This window comes from Hippoglossus stenolepis, chromosome 22 (assembly GCF_022539355.2).
Source record: "Hippoglossus stenolepis isolate QCI-W04-F060 chromosome 22, HSTE1.2, whole genome shotgun sequence".
Lineage (NCBI taxonomy): Eukaryota > Metazoa > Chordata > Actinopteri > Pleuronectiformes > Pleuronectidae > Hippoglossus > Hippoglossus stenolepis.
Genome location: NC_061504.1, coordinates 4,183,124 through 4,195,326, shown reverse-complemented (window position 1 = coordinate 4,195,326; position 12,203 = coordinate 4,183,124). Strand labels below are relative to the sequence as shown.

Below are 12,203 nucleotides of genomic sequence, written 5' to 3'. Positions count from 1 at the left end.
TATCTATCTATCTATCTATCTATCTATCTGTCTGTCTGTCTGTCTGTCTGTCGGTCCATCCACCTGGGGATAGAGAACAATGTTTATGTGCAGTAAGTTACATCTCTCCTCCAGTGACCCCCAAAAAGACACACCAAGGGACTTGGCTATATTCAATAAAAAAATGTAATAGATATAATAAAAAATATTGTAGTGTCATTTTAATGCAATTAACTTACTGAAAAATGTCAACTCCACAGACTATTTTAAATTCTTCTAAACCATGTGATGTCAGTAAAAGTAACATGAAATCTATTTTTATTCATTAATCTAAATGCTCTCTGTATTTACTGCCGTCCGTTTTCTCTTAAAGTGTCTGATTAACGTGTGTCTTTTCACGCCAGGCGTGTAGGATTACATTTGTCACTTTGTTAAATCTGATTACTGTAATCCCATTAATGTAATCTGTCAATCCCAGCATCTAAAAAAAATCAGCCTACTTCAAAGACAGAATGCATCCTGCCCACACTTTGTCACGTTTTAGTGAAAACACTGAATCTGATTCAATGCATTTAAGGTTTTATTCCCACACAGATAACAAGGTGACTAATACCAGCTGCACCAAGGAGAGAACTGAACATATATTATTTTTATTTTGCAGCTCAAATACACACACAAACTAAAATGCATATTAAAAACTAGGGCTGCGAGCAGCACTGTGCGGGCCTGAGCACTTGCGATCTTCCCTGCAAGGAAATTGGTGGAAGTGTTAAAGTTAATGGAACATTCAAAGTTAAATGTTAAAGAAATTGATTTTAAAATCCTACTTCTGCAGCATATTCCTCAGCCATATGTCATCGTGTCCGTGCAGTTATTTATATGTGATGCTGCTATCTAACAAACAAACAAGCGGCGATGAAAATATAAAACCTTGATGGAGGATAAGTAACATGATAAAATAACATGTAAACATGTAAGTCAAATCGTTGATCAGTCCTCTGAAACATCAGGATGTATTCATCATCCATCAGCATCACTCATCTGCATTTACCTCGGAGCACATTTCCCATCAGCCTCATTGCTTCCTGCCCCCAACCCCCTCCTTTGAGAATCTATACATGCTGGAAGTGACTTTTCCATAATGGGTACTGGAAGGTGGCTGAGTTGGAATTGTAACTCAAATTGCTGGGTTGGTTTGAAGCTGTGTTAGACTGAGCTGATGTGCTGCGTACAAATGAGGGGTAGTACGGGTTGGTAGCGATCGGTGGCTGTACTGTCTTGAGCCCTGAGGTCTTGTACTGCAGCAGGTACTCGGGGTAGATTTGTTGCCTTTCGAACACGACGTAGATAGACGGGTTTGTGACGTCATCTACGCAGCTGTCGTAGAGGTTTGCGCCCCTGCCGTCCTTGGAAGGAGGGCGGCGGTAGTCAGAGGAACCTTTGGTGAAGTCTCCCACCAGCACCCGTGAGATGAACATGGATTGGACGTCAGAGTCATCGGTGTAGCTGTGGGAGTATTTGGCGTCGCGGGCAAATTAGCTACCTTATATATACAGTATATACCCGGAAAAGAGAGGGGGCTTCATTTCATTGTGAGGTGCAGCTGCTGCTGCTTCTTCTTCTCCCTCCTCCTCCAAACCCGCACATCCCGCAGCAGGAAGCACGCACCTTCCTCTGACAACAGAAAGTGGGGACGATGCTGCGAAGAAATAAATGCGCAGATTTACTAAGTATTTACCTGAGTGAGCGACGGTGTCTTCTTCTTCTTCTTCTTCTGCTGCTGCTGCTGCTTCATCTTCTGCGCTCTGCTCCACGGTCCTCCTCAGCCTCCAGACTAACCTCCTATCTCTCTCTCTCTCTCTTTCTCTCTCCCTCCTTCCTTCTCTCTATCCCTCTTTCTCTCTCACTACTTCCACACAATGCATGCCGGGAACGTGAGGGGTGTAGTTCATTGATTACCGCAGTCGGTCTGTGAAGCTCATTGGCTGACAGCATAATTAAGCGTCTCTCGATAAAGGGACAGAATAGGATGTGATGGGAAAAAAAGAAAAAAGGGGAATGAAACCAAAAACCACAAATATAAATAAAGACATCATGATTATTATTATTATTATTATTATTATTATTATTATTATTATTATTATTATTATTATTATAGTAGTAGTACTATAATATATACAATGTTTGAATATTATCTTAAAAATAATCTATCTTTTTTGTTTCTATCATTTATCTTTGCTCACTGCCAGAGAGTGGTCAGAGTTGGACTGTACCATGTCAGTTCACATAAGAGTTTCAAGTTGTATTTGTCATATGCATGTTAACACAGTCCAATGAAAGGTGTTGGACAAGAAGAAACCAGTACAATAGTTAAATGAAAATAAAAGCAAGGTAGAAAGAGTTTACTAAAAAGTACAATACAATTCGAATTTGAATGTTGGGGCTTCCAGACATTTGGATGACACCACAGGAGCAGTATGGAGATATTGTTTTTTTTTACGTTTGAAGAAGAATAAGAAATCACCATTTACTTCAATTGTATTGGATTTGGCTGCAACGCTGTTTGGCCCCGAAACTCCAACATGACTAATTACGACCCTTCTGACAAAAAGATAATTCATGCAGCAAACATCTGTGGTAAGCGGAGTGATTGAGATATCTGTCAGGCTGGTATCAGCAGAGGTAAATATTAGATGATGGCACTCAGGCGCAGAAGGAGAACATGTCGACCCACAGCTGTCACTGATGTAACGGTGTGTAATAACAACATCATTCATCTCTTCTCACCCACAGTCTGCAGCTGTAACGCCACTGTATGGTTGAACGTCTGCTTCATTCAAACACCACACTGATACATGTACAAGTAGTTTGTTTGGTATCAATCAATCAACCAAACAATCATTCAAAATGTATTTGTATAGCCAGTGTTCACGAATCACAATTTGCCTCTTAGGGCTTGACAAGATGTGACATCCTCTGTTCTTAACTCTCAAGAAAAGTGAGGAAAAAATACAAAACAAAAACTTTTCAACCCTCCCTGCATTCTGCCTTAGACAGCAGGATCACTAGCACAAAGCTGGAGTAAAAAAATCATTCAATTCATGAATGAATGCACAAAGCTTGTGTTAACTGCGAAAGAGGAAATGCAAAGACTAATAGCGCCTCGCTGAACAATTAGCACGATCAACTGTTTACAAACTATTAACATTTGCAAATCACTGGTTGATCAGCTTAAAATTTAATGCTTACCCGGTTACTGTAAATCAACTTTTCATTTATATTTCCTGTTTGCCCACTACTGTTTCTATCTATGTGGTTAATAATTTGAGTTTAACCATGTTAATCAACGCCGTCACAGGCTTCATAAATGCCTCTCTACTCCTCATTACACACTTTAAAGTTTCTTACCATTTTAAATCTATACACCAAATTATCCAAAGCATTCTGCATGAGCTCTTTCAACTCTCCTCTCACGTCAAACAAAAAGGATTTCTACTATTGCACGATCCATTCACTTCACTTTTGCACCTAAGCAATGACACAGGAATCTGATTTTTTCTTGTTGGGTAGAGATGAAGACGATGGTGAGCGTGGGTACTGGAAGGTGGCTGAGTTGGAATTGTAACTCAAATTGCTGGGTTGGTTTGAAGCTGTGTTAGACTGAGCTGATGTGCTGCGTACAAATGAGGGTGGAGTGGTGACGTACGGGTTGGTAGCGATCGGTGGCTGTACTGTCTTGAGGCCTGAGGTCTTGTACTGCAGCAGGTACTCGGGGTAGATGTGTTGCCTTTCGAACACGACGTAGATAGACGGGTTTGTGACGTCATCTACGCAGCTGTCATAGAGGTTTGCGCCCCTGCCGTCCTTGGAAGGAGGGCGGCAGTCAGAGGAACCTTTGGTGAAGTCTCCCACCAGCACCCGTGAGATGAACATGGATTGGACGTCAGAGTCATCGGTGTAGCTGTGGGAGTATTTGGCGTCGCGGGCAAAGTAGCTACCTGTGTTTGGAAACAGAGAGAGATGGCAGATTTATGTTTTAATGTGAGAAAACATTATAATGTATGTGGAAGGAGACTAAAGCTACTCATTCAAGTAATAAATATGGTTACAGAATGTTTTGTCAAGTATTAATTATCATTTGATGGGAGTGTAAAATGTTCATTACTTCCCAGTGCCCAACATGTTTAAAACCAAAGATATAAAAGTTCAAAGCCCTGGACGAACATTTCTTCATCGCACCTGTGCCAAAAGCGGTTCCATGAGTTCCACAGATCCTCCAGTCAAAGTTGGTGAGGCAGATGGCATCCACGTGCACGGAGTCGGTGCCATGGAAGAGCTGTTCTTCTCGCACGTTGCGTCCACCATTGTTGGTCCTCATCTGAGTCCTCTGCCTTTGTTTAGGAATGAAAAAACAGTATAGCTAGGGTTGGTGATCAAACCCGTCTGAACGCACCCACACTCTTATGCTCAATGAATCCGATCACTTAGACCACATTCACAGGATGTCTGGGACGTATGTGGCCTCAGTCTGTTTTGCTGAGAACGAAAATACGTCCTGGGCCACATAAAAGACGGCCTACTCAGCTGACATCCTCTGACCAGCTACAGTTTAAATGTATCTTTAAGTTTCTCAATGTCTATACTTTGATTCGTTTGTTGCCATAATATCAACACTGACATGAGATGCGTAAATGAAGGTAATGTATATTGATACACTTTAAGGTCAGATGTGAACACACAGATGTTTATACCAAATGTAAACAGGGCCAAAAAGTTAAAGTAAACTGAAAGATAAGTTATGTCACAGCAGCAGCAATCGAGTTACCGAACTGAAGCTGACGTTGTAAGGTGTGTTCCACTTTTCATTTGCAAGAAGAACAATGTGTCAGTTCTACTTTCAAAGGTTAAACAACAAGACAGTGACGTGACCAGAACAGATGCAATAACAACAAAGAAATTAAACTCACAACAGATCAGAAGGAAGTGTTTGACTGGTAAGTTCACCATACGTACAACTGAAAGCTTTCCCACAGTGGTTTGTTCTGAATCCTCTCGATTGTGACGATGTCAAAGCCTCTCATGGTTTTAAAGAACAGAGCTTCAATCTCCGTAAATTCCTGTGAGGTGTGCTTCAGGGAGACTCGCTGGAGAACAAAAACCACACAGCACAGTAAATTATCTTTTCCAAGTTCTCTCGAAAAACTCAGAGGCAGCGTTGTGAACACAACTTTGACAAATCTTCATCCTCTTTTAATTTGATAGGGCATTTTTTTGTGTGTATATTGTTAACTTGCCTTTGATGAACCCAAATAAAAAAGTGATTGTCACCAAAAGATTCTACTTTTGTCTTCTACCAAAACCATGTTTTTTCAAAGCACCTACCTACGAATTGAACAAACTGCAATTTGACTTCAAAGTAAAAGCCCAAAGTTAGTTTTGTTGTTGTCATGCTTTAAATCGAATTATCAAGCTTTTATTTTGAAAAGTTGTGAACTTGGGTCTGAAGATCTGAAGACGATTGTTTGAGTAGCAGAGTGTAAGATGTCTAAGGCTCTCTTTGCAAACAATGGGATACAATCCTCATATCTAAGTTATATTAACTGTTTAGAGAGCCTAAAATAAAATATATATTTATATAAACAGATGCCATTGAACCATATCTATAAAAATCATGTTTGTTTCCAAAGCTTCAGCTACATACAAAACTGTGATTTCACCTTTGAAAGACGATACAAAAAGAATGAATGAAAAAAACCTATGCATTCACATAAGAGCTGCAAGCAAGAGAAGGAGGAGCCTTCGACCAGATGACCCCAGAGGATGAGGATTGGTGCCCTCCTCACCTGCACCATCCACATCAGAAGTAGTTTTTTTTTGTATTTCTAGTGGAATACAAAGATTTGTTCAGTTGAAAGATGAGGTGTATTCAAAAATACCTTGTATCCTGTAGCAGGAATCTGTGTCTTGTCCCAGTGGTCTGGTATAGCAAGACAGTTTGGTTGAGCCAGAGGCCTCCTGTAGACACACAGCAAACAAAGGTTAGTTTGTCCACATGGATGAAATAGGCTGACACACTATACATTGGATGTCTTGCGTACCTCACTCTCTTTGCTCTGACATCGGCTCCAGTGACGAACTGGGGCCGTCTCCTCACGAGTCTCTTTGTGCTATAATGGTTGTTTGTTTGTATCATGTCTGAGATTTAAAAAAGAAAAGAAAAGACATCCTTGTAATACCACCTGAATATTTCATAACTGTAAACATCATGCTCATTTGCATTATCTCTCTTTACCCTGGAAACTGAGTGAATACGACTGTGAACCAACGATAAAGTCCACCACGTCTCTGGGGTTGGCCAGAAACCTCTTCTCCAGCTCACTGCTTTCCATGTCTGCTGCGCTGTGTCCTCCAGTCTGGAAACCAAGATGAATACGTTCGGTGTTTACCACAAAACCAATCTCAGCTTAAAGATGAACAATCAGGAGCAACTTGGTCAGTACCAGTCCAGTAGTTAACATGTCACATGCATGCGCAAACAAACAAGTGCATACAGTACAGTCACCTACAGGGTTCCTGTGAAAATCATCCTACTGTTATTAGTATAGGGAGTTAACACCGTCAATAACATTTAAAACTGGCTAAATAGCAACAGCATAAGAATCAAGAATGAAATAAAACAGCCGTCTGCAGCTTGCAGCTCTCTCTCTCTCTCTCTCTCTCCCCCTCTGTCTATCCCTCTCTCAGGGTTTTTCCAGGCTGAAAACTAGGCGGGGGTGGTACTGAGCCATCAGAGTGGGGGTGGTTACAAGGCCCGGGGCAGACACCCAGAGACCCATGCACAGCCTCACTATGTTCGCTTACACTCTTCATTTGGACCATAAAAAAGTTATTTTTGCCTCTGACTGAATTTCCAACAATGACATGATCTCCCACTTGTTGACATTGACAAACTGACAACAAATATATATATATCTATATATGTGTGGGTCTATATGCAAGTGTGTTTCCTGTGTCCTATTGACAGAGCGTCACATCTCACAGACAATTTGTGTTGATTTGTTATTAGCTTCTTCTCACTTCTAGTATAAAAGTAGTATGTTTATTTGAAAATTTGATTCCATTATTCATGTATTTATTTAATTGGTGGGGGGGGGGGTATTGGACACCAAACACAGTAACACACAAACAGACAAATAAGTGTAACAAGGGAGTTAAATGTGGAATTGAATCTATAAATAATATCAATGAAACAGTAACACAATAAAAAGATGAGATCATTGATTTTGATGGGAGCTGTTCCTTGTCGGAGCTGAAGGTCTAAGGTCAGAGAAAGTGGTTTGCTGTACAGATAGTGAAGCCCCTTGAGGCAACGTTTTGATTTGCGATGTCGAGATATATAAATAACAGTTATTTGACTTGACTCTGTTAAATTGTAATATTCTTTCCACCCTGGTTCTGCTGTACATCTATTGTGTAAAATGTACTGGTCGTTGTAGCTGTAGCATCGAAGGAACATAACTGTCACTTTCTCACATCCTGATAAGGAGTCTGAGTCAGTTACTCACGGATGAAGCGTACGCGTTCCACTTTCCGAACTCATCCTCCCAGTACCAGACCCACTCGGTGGTGTGGAGGTAGGTCGGCTCAACCAAAGAGTTACAGGTGGAGAGTCGTCGTACTTTTCTGGGTCCACAGGTCATGAGGTCAAAATCTACAGGCTGGGTAGTACCACTAATGAAAGAAAAGAAAAAAGTTATAGATTCAATCAAGTGAACTATTGAGTTACACCTATATGTTAGTTTCCTGAAACATCTCACCATCACAACACAACACTAAAAAAAGCTCTAATTTCATCTATATATTATTACTTTTTCTTTCCGGTGTATGAAAGTGGAAATATTGATTGTAGTGATTTAAATAGTAAGGATTTATTTGTATAATCGCACCTCATTCATTTACCATTAAGACCACATGCGACACCAGTGTGCGTATATCTTTAAGACCTCGTATGGCATCTGCGCCTTTATACCTTTAAGACCGGGTGCGACATCTGCGTGAATTTACACAATGTCATCGTTTAAGACATGTGACTGATGAACTACATTACGATTCGCTGAAAGTTAAAATGCATTATGGGAAATGCTCCCTGTGTGAACAGCACAACAGCCGTGTGCGAGACGCAGCAGATCAGCTACGCAGCCGTCACATGCGGCACACACACCCAGTGGGGACCAGGTGTAAGAAAATCATCTTCCCAGAATTACCGAACTATTGTACAATCCTATTGGATGTGAGCTGAGAGTACCTGTTGGTTTTTTGGGGGTCACAGAAGTCCTTTTCAATCGCCTCATTTTTGGGCAGGGCGGTCCACTGCATCTCCTCTCTGACCTGCCACCTGTACGGCATCTTGTCGTGAGGTCTGAAACACTTATCTGAGGACACATCGGTAATATGAACGGTATAAGTGATGCCTCATCAAAGCCATGAGCAGGTAAAGCACCAGTATGCTGATGATGTTGATTTCGCATCGATTACTCACCCTCATGTTTACAGTGTCCGATGATGAAATGCATACAGATCTCAGTTTTATCTGAAGGAAACAAACAAAATGTACAATGATGTTTCGTTTTGATTTTAGACAACAGGTTGAATTTATCCTGCAGCTGATGAAGTTTACCTCTGACAGGCCTTTGTCTATTGTTTGGGTCATCATTGTTGGTATTCGGCAGCCATTGATAATTGCCCGTTTCCCCTGTTGCCACGGTAACCACCTCTCCCATTGTCGCTGCTCGCATCAGTGATGGAGGAAGAGTTTAGTTGTTGCTGCTCACTGTTGCCTTCGCTCAGTCCGTCTTCAGTGTACAGATCTAAGGCGTTGAAGTCAATAAGGAAGTCACTATTGGAACCGGATGGTTGAAGCTGTTCAACGCCGTCCTGGTTTCCCCTGTTGCCTCGAACTCCCCTGTTGCCCTGTATTACCCTATTACCTCTATTACCCCTATTACCCCTATTACCCCTGTTACCCCTGTTACCCCTGTTGCCCCTGTTTCCCTGGAAACCGCCTCTCCCTCTGTAGTACTCTGTTGGTATGAAATTCGGACCGCTGGCGCAAGCAAAGTTGGCAGCAGCATAGCCGTCACTGGTAGAAGAGCCTGGTTGCTGCTGTTGACGATCTCCCCTTTGACCAGACAACCTTAAAGCATCTTTGTTTCTGTAGACGAATTTCAAGGAGTGGAGGATTTCGTCAGGCACATCTTTCTCCTTCAGGATTTTCAGTGGCTGTGGAGCATTGAAGTTATGAGTCCTGGAGCAGGTGCAGTTACCCCTCAGGTACCGCTCACAGATGTGCAGTCTTTCGCAGCCAACTCCAGCCTGACACAGGCCAAACATGCCATCGCCGTTGTTGTAATCGTGACATATCTGTCAGAGGGAGGACGAGACAAGAGGAAAAAGGTTGCTACATCAAGTAAACAAAAACAATAATGATTTCCTTCAGTGAGCAAGTCCTTTATGTTATCCAACTAAACATGAGAGCTGATCAAGTCAACAAACTGGTAACTACGTTTACATGGAAACTCCAAAAGTGTTTTGTGGACTCAAACACTTCACCCACCCCTCCATAGGCATAGTGGTGACTAGACAATGAGGGGATTTTCATTTTTTGGGTGAACTAGCCCTTTAAGCTTAATATCAGAATACTAGTGTCCATGTAAACGTAGTCAATGATAAAATATGAAATAAATTAACAGGGGCTTCAGAAGTCTGCTCAAGCACAGTTACTGACACATAAAGTAAAGCTTAGTTTATGCTTGTCTTTGACTTTGTGCAAATGCTGCAACTGGCTCAACTTGGACTGTGCTGGAGTCAAGAGTCTGTGAACAGGTCTGTTTCTACAGCCATCTCTATAACCCCCAGTTATAACAGAGATTCATGTCAGGCATCCGCAGCTTAAGGTCTCCAGTGATCACATTTAGGAGCCATGTTCCCGTACATACACTGAGACGGTCATTTTTAGTTCAGATCCCCCCTGTGACCGATGAAACTATGTGGATACACCTTGTGTGTGTTGTCAGACTTACATTAGGCGTGAGCGTGTGGTCGTTCTGCAGCAGCAGCGTGCACAGCTCTGTCCTGCTCAGGCTCTCCACTTCATGCTGCCTCAGTACCCTCTCATTGTGGTCAGAGTTCAGCTCATGGGAGAAGCGGCATCGTCCCCTGTCATAAAACAACAACACACAAAGACCCAGAGTTTGATTGTTAATATACAGTGGAAATTTCTGTACAAAGACCACTGGAAGTGGGGGTTCTGAGGAGGCTGCAGCACCCCCTACTGGCAACGGGTGTAACCGCAAAGAAAAAAAAGTTTACATTGAATCTTGTATTTCCAAAATTCTCCTAAGTAACATTTTGAGAGTAGCATAGTTATGTTTTTATTTTTTTTATTTGATTAGATTTTTAGAACATTCAGTGTATTTCTAACACAAAAATGTAGGCTAGCTAATGTAAGGTTCAACTTCTGTCTGTTGGAGAGAAAAATGTTTTAAAACTGGTGTAAAATGTTAAAATTCATACTAAAATTATGAATGTTGCAGCTCTGCATTTCATACGACGCCATTATATACAGTGTGTTCATGGTGTGTCTTTACTCCTGTCCCATAAAAGACTTATCAACACTAAAAAGGTTAAAGGTCACCATTTTATCAGAGCTGTGAGCTTAAAAGAGTCTGTGCAGTGGAGCCGCCCTCAACTCCAATCGTGAGGGAGTCTTGGCTGTCAATCATTATGTTTCACCACATTTTACACATCAGATAACTAATTAAAAACAAACGTAACATTTATTTTTTTTATTTGAACATACATCAGGGTGATAAATATCTAAATGACCGAAACCATCTTCAGAAAAAAGCACGTACTTTGATTTTTAGGTTTGGTCCATGTCTCATCCACTAACATGGAGCCAACAAGATGTTTTTGGCTTCACTTTTTTGGGAGCCATTTGTCATCCATCTATAAGCACCGACAAATGACAGGAAAACTGACTCAAACTGTTCCTATTAAGGAAATAATTTATTTACAGCATTGATCTTTTTGTTTCTAGTTATGTTTAAATTTGTAAAAAATATTAAGCAGGTAAGCTTAATTTGGCATAAAGAGTGCCGTCGTGCCTTTCATCTTTATATACAGTCTAAGGTTGCAGGTCACAACTGTTGTGACATTGTTTGCTAACCAACCTGACAGCTTTTTCTAGAGTATCATTCTTTAACTCTGCACCAGAGGGCGTCAATTCCCCCACAGTATCAGGATATTCCATAAATTGTGTTTTTCTTAAACTTTATAAACTTTGAACCTACATAAAATTTTTTTTAAAAAAGATCTGATAAACAATCACATTTCCAGCTGATGTGTTAAATCAGTCCTACACCATGGATGCAGACTTTGAAATGAAAAGTCAGGAAACGTCAACTGTATGCGTGTCAAGGCCTTTAAATCCAGGTCAACACGAAACGCAGCCATGATCCAGTAAACTGGGACAAGGAAACGAGCCTGACGGTTCAAAAACACACTCAAAGGGACGATGGCTATAATCTGACGAATACTAATTACTTTAAAAACAATTCCGGTATCTCTCGAGTACATTTAAGTGCACAACAGCAGCAACAGGCCAGTTTGAGGTTTTTCCATCGAACCTCAACCTGTTGTTGTTTAGAGTGTAAACTAACGCGTTGTTTACCTGTGCAGGCTGAAGGAGCAGAGGCCGCTGAACAGGAAGTGTTTACACAGGTGGAGTCTCGAACATGTCCCCGGACAGTCCTTGACCCTGCACAGCCTCAGCCTGGTCCTGGCCACCACCACCTCCTGGCCTTCTCCTCCTCCACCTCCACACAGGAGGAACCTCTCACTCCGGATGATCTGCGACACATTGGCGGAGCCCACGTTGCACAGTTCCTCGGTGTCCACCGCTCCTCTGTTGGCACAGATGAACTTGAATATGTCCGACTCCTCCATCTCTGTCTGTGCTCTGTCTGTGCTCTGTCTGTGCTCTGTCTGTCTCCCTGCGGCAGGAGACGTACAGCCTGCTGCCTTTAAGGGGGGGATGTGAGTTCACTGTCGTTTCCGAGTAATAGAAACCGAAACTGAACTACTCTCAGCTGGGACTGATGCTGCAGCGCCGCACCCGTCCACCAGGGGGTGTCACGGTGTTATGGGACTTCATACAGACTGTG

At 41.8% G+C, this 12,203-nt stretch overlaps 1 pseudogene; it reads right to left on the bottom strand.

Annotated features, from left to right (window-relative positions):
- Nucleotides 1-2,366: 2,366 nt before the first annotated feature.
- LOC124851296 lies at nucleotides 2,367-12,106 on the bottom strand (annotated as a pseudogene).
- Nucleotides 12,107-12,203: the final 97 nt, after the last annotated feature.